General features: G+C 33.0%; 1 pseudogene; it reads left to right on the forward strand.

Annotated features, from left to right (window-relative positions):
- The first annotated feature begins 4,105 nt into the window (after positions 1 to 4,105).
- Positions 4,106 to 4,947, forward strand: LOC145634654 (uncharacterized; annotated as a pseudogene).
- The last annotated feature ends 786 nt before the right edge of the window (positions 4,948 to 5,733 follow it).

Below are 5,733 nucleotides of genomic sequence, written 5' to 3' on the forward strand. Positions count from 1 at the left end.
TTCTCATGTTAAATTTATGAAATAAATTGAATGGCAAGACATAACATTGAGATTGAGCTATATTTAGATTGTGATTTTTAATAGTTTGTGTAAAAAGAAAAGTTCAAGAGATAATATATTGTTTTTCTGAATAATTGGTGACCAGAAGCTCACTAGAATAATTTATATGTTGACAAATATTAGGTGACCAGAAGCTCACCACGTACAAGTTATATGTGAAAATTTTAAGTAACTATACTAGTATTACTATCAATGTTTCTAGTGATCCCGAAGATCACCACCTAGTGAAATTACAAGAAAGTTTATATTTGTATAACAATTCTCTTGATTGGGTCTATTGTATGTCAGCACATAAGGAATAAAATACGAAATTAGCAACTACAAAATTTATTACCCCCTATTAATATTGATCTCTAGAAGAGAACAAAATTTCATTATTCTCCAGAAGAGATACAACTTTGTTGAATATATATAATTATCCTACGAGATAAAATTTGATGCACATGAAATTATATTCTAAGTTGGTGAAAAATTGCCCCAACATTTGAGATATTTTACCAACTTAGGGGGAAGAATTGAAGTAAGTTGGCAAAATTATAATACTATAAATAGTTGATCCCTCTAATGATACTTTGTAAAGTTACATGTCAACTTTTGTATCAACATATGTTGCACATCTATGATTTGATTTGTATACCGTTATGACCCATCTAGAGGAATAGAGAGATATATTTTGATTATGGTGATAATGATATTATGTGCATACATTAAGATAGATCTTGCCAATTTACTTTAAATCACTGATAGATTGTTGTACACCTGTCAAAAATAAATTCCTAACAAACCAACTAACAATATAGTAGGGTAAGTAGGGTCGAATCCACAGAGAGATGGTTATTTAATCTAACCTCTAAGAAATTGGAGAAACTAAACTACGTCACGAAATTGGGATAAAAATATAGTCTAACTTAAAAGAGGGATAAAATAATTAATAAAAAGACCTAGGGTTATGGTTCACCATGTTTATAGTTCTAAATCTATCAAATATCAATAACAATTCAATCAATCAATTATCTAGAGCAATTGCTAAGCCTAGGGTCGGGTATTAACGCTCTCAATTCAACATATGTAGTTCGGTCGCTAACATAATCAGAATTGCTAATTGTAGGTAAGCCTCTAAAAGTAAGATCTTTCGATTCAAACTCTTATTAACAATAATTAATCAAACAATTGATCAGGTTGCAAGATTAACAATAAAACACTATCAATTAGGGAAATCAATAATCAAAATATCAATAATTTCAAACAAGATTCATAGTATAAACATGGATTTCCAAACCCTAGAAATAAACTACTCAAACATGAAATAAATAATAAAAACTAGATCTAATAAAAAAAAGCATAATTGAAAGCAAGAAATAGGAATAAAAATACCTCATTAAATTAAAATAATAAACCCAAGAATCATCCATGGAAGAATCAATGGAGATGCCATGAGAAACTAGGGTTCAAAAGAAAACTCAAAAGAACGTAAACTGATAAAAAAACATAAAAAGGCAGAAGGGAAAAATAATATCCCTTGGAGTATTTATATTATCCTAAAACTAATCTAAAGATAAATAAAGAAAAGAAATAAGAAAATAAAAAATACATAAGCTGCATTACTATTGGACCATAGACGATGACGTGGCACGAAGATGATCGATGCAAAAGGGACGAGTGAAGACGTGACAGCGACAAAGCCTCTTGGCTTCTGTTCACTCGCCAAAACCCGCGGCCTGGCAGTAGCGCTGGGAAGTTCGCGTGGGCGCAGGGTTTGGTCGTAGGGTACATAGCACAAATTAAAACAGCCATAACTTCTGTTCTAGAAGGATTCTTGGGGCGTGTGACCTGTCATTGGAAATATCTTCAAGTCTAGTTTCCAACGCAATTTGAATCATTTCAATCCGATATGTAGAACTCAAGTTATAATCAAAATAGTGGACAAAGGTCAGTTTTACCACTTTGTAAAATATCGTTTTTCTTCGTTTCTAACTCAAATTCAATTCCGAAAAGTGCATAACGATCATTGTGGATGCTATTTTCATTTCTCATGCATAAATCCTCATAGTCAACATCCACGAACATGAGATCTTCAATTAATAAGCTCAATTCATCGACTTCCATCCAAATATCATTCGAATCTACTCCAAACACTACGAAAGCGTCCAAATGACTATGAAATCACCTGAAATATTAAGAGAAACACAAACGGAGCGTAATAGAGAACAAACAAACAACTTATGCATTTGCGACCTAAAAAAAGACAAAAAGACCTAAAAAGCAACTATAAAACTAGGATAAATGTGCCTATAAACTCTATATAAATATGACTCATCAATCACTGCACCTGAAGTGTAGTTTGTATGATCGGTTCCAATATAAATATGCGATATACGGCAAGATAGTGCAGTTGATACTTTTAAAGTATAATAATAGTATATTAATACCATAGTGTGAGAAATACCCTTAATATGTGGTATAAATATCTGAATTATTATAAAAGATGGCCTATTATGTAAGAAAAGTTATGATGGTACCAATGAGAAATGCATTCAGATATCATAGTAAAATAGCATGCGAAATATACGTTATAGGAATTTTATAATACTGGTACATAATGGAACCGATGAATAATATGCATATGCATGATAGAATGGACTAGTGAATAAGGGATCTGAAATATATGTCCATTTTATTGTCGACATGATGATAATGATCAAAAGTTTATTATGGACCAGAAGTCCAATGAAATATGAATTTTTAAATCCACACTGTACAGTGTCTTGTATCATTTCGAGTCTTATGTTCATGTGATAAGTTAATGGATATTTATTGCATATATAGGAAGTTGTTAGATGCATTACTCATTGTATATTTTTCTATATCTCATGTTGAATGCATTAATTTCTTTTAATAACTGTGGTTTATGTAAATGTTCATTTAAAGTATAGTAAAATATGTTTACAACTTTGATGAAAAATTAGAAAGAGATATTAATATTCCAACGGGCTTATAGTTGTGATGAAATTATTGATGACATCGATTTAATTGCACATTATGAATTAAGAAGAGTTCCTGGAGAACTTATATACGACCTATTGTAATATCCAGCCCTACAAAGTTTATATCTTGAATTTGTAATTATTATGAAACTCTTGAAAATCTATGTACGTAACAACATTATTGACATCTCAACCTGAAGTTTGAGCATATGAGAGTTAATGAGATTTACTATTTGTATTTGCAAGAGAGCTATCGTGTCAATTATGAAACGTCTAAAGAATATCAATGGATCACTTATGCGTGACAATGTTTTCTTATGGTCCAGAAGAACCATGATTAGCGTATATAATTACGTGTGTTACATTATAATTCATATGAGAAGAATGATATTAATAATATCAAGTTTTGTCATCAAATTATTACTCGTATTAATGAATGTTTGATCAAATAATGATCATCAATATTTATTATCAACGACTTCCAGAAGAAGTCATGACTGTATAAGTTTATCCTTTGAATCAACTATTAAACAGATATTTGAAATAATGATATTAGAGATAAACACATGTATGGTGAAATGAAGACACTTCACATGTTCATGAGAAGACTTAAAGATGCAATTTCAGTTTAGGAGTATCAAAGATCAACGAGTGATATTATACTACATATGAGAAGATATCTAATATATTGGATTCATTGCTGCGACACTAAAAGATCTCAAGCTATGTATTCATTAGGGGGAGAAAATACGCGCTGCACTCTTTTTCCCTTGACCATGGTATATGGAATAAAATAGACTGATCTATTCTCTCCCTAATTTCTCCTCTTACTCTTTAATTTTATAACATTTTTATATTTTTAGTTTTTTAAATTAGAATTCATAGATTAAAACCTTTATGTAGGTTAAACGGGTGGGTGGATTATTAGCGAGTGAAAAAAATCATCATCCACATCTGATCCAATCCATCATCCACTTCACCCGTCACCCGCTTCTCAACCATTAATTCGGGTTTTAGTCCAGTTATTTTAAGTATGTAAATCGGGTTATCATATATCAAGTTTTAGCAAAACTAAAACCCCCAAACACATCTTCACTTCCCCATTTCCCTCTCATCAACCTTACACTGTTACACACAGTAGGAGAGAGAAAGCTCCATCAACATCAACAATGGCGATCAAATCAGAAACCCTAGCTCATCAATCCACAAACCCAAATTCACCCTCAGATCCAATCGATTCACTCGATCCAATCCTCCACATCCTCCGAATCATCCCCTTCTCTTTCCTCCATCTTCCTCGCCTTCGCCTCAAACTCCCATCATTCTCCCTTCCTTCCTCCATGACCGTCTTCTCTCTCATCCTCCTCACCTACTTCATGGTAGTCTCCGGCATCGTCTATGACGTCATCGTCGAACCACCTGGTATCGGGTCAACCCAAGATCAATTCACTGGGGCCGTCAAACCCGTTGTTTTTCTTCCGGGTCGGGTTAACGGGCAGTACATTATCGAAGGATTGTCTTCTGGGTTCATGTTTGTTCTTGGTGGAATTGGGATTATTCTCATGGACCTTGCCGTTGACAAGAATCGGGCTCGGAGTGTTAGGGTTTCGTATGCTTCTGCTGGGATTACTTCTGTTGTTATCGCGTATATTATGAGTATGCTTTTTATTCGCATTAAGATTCCTGCTTATTTGCGATCGTAATTATATTATATTGAATACTAGTACATGATCTAAGTGTTTGTAGCTTTTGAGGAATTCGTATTGTGGGATTTTGATCGTTTAGTTTATTACAATGATTTCATCTTGATATAGAGATTTATGAATTCGGCGAATGTATGACTTGTATTGTAGCACGGTTATTAGTATTGCAATTGATGAAATTAAGAAAGAAATGTTTCAGAGTTGTCAAATTCATGTGAAATGAGGCTAAAGGTGATATGATTACTTGATTAGTTATTGACTCGCTTTCTGTAATTGTCACGAAATTGTTGGTTTGTTTGGTTTTATGATTAATGTTGGAACTTGGAAGCTGTTACTTAGACTTAGGTACCAATGTCCAACATGGCTATGTGTCCAAGTGTCCAAACTAGCTAGTTTATGACAAATATACTAAATTTTGAATTAAAATGAAGTGTCAAAGTGTCGAGGGTCCGACATGGGTACTTGAAGTAAAATAAAGAGACCGAGTAACATAGCTTGGAAGTAAGAAAAGTAGGGGATTGATGGTTTAATAGAAAATGTTTTGTATAATTGACTGTAGTTTTACTGTTTTAGTAACTATAGTTTAGCTTTGGATGGTACCATACAACACTCAACTTCTTTTGTGATGTAGTGTGATGAAGTGAATTGGATGCTTAAGTGGAGGATTGGTGTTTGATTTTAGTTTCACTACAATGCTAAGCTTAGTAAGAACTGTATCGTGTTACTAATAGCTGGCAATATAGTTATAGTAGGTTCATATAACAAGGCCCAATCGCATAAAACTAGTGAGGTTTTGTGCTAGTCTCATCGATGGATGGTGGTTGGTAGCCATCCATTATGGATATTGATCTTGACAATGCATCTTGTTAGATGAATCATGCCAATTGATCTTGCCATTGGTATTCTTCACAAGCTTTATAATTGATCTGAAGTTTGATATATTCTGGCCTCTTTATGTATGTTGCTTTCATAGGAGCATGTTGCCT

This window comes from Chenopodium album, chromosome 6 (assembly GCF_948465745.1).
Source record: "Chenopodium album chromosome 6, dcCheAlbu1.1, whole genome shotgun sequence".
NCBI lineage: Eukaryota > Viridiplantae > Streptophyta > Magnoliopsida > Caryophyllales > Amaranthaceae > Chenopodium > Chenopodium album.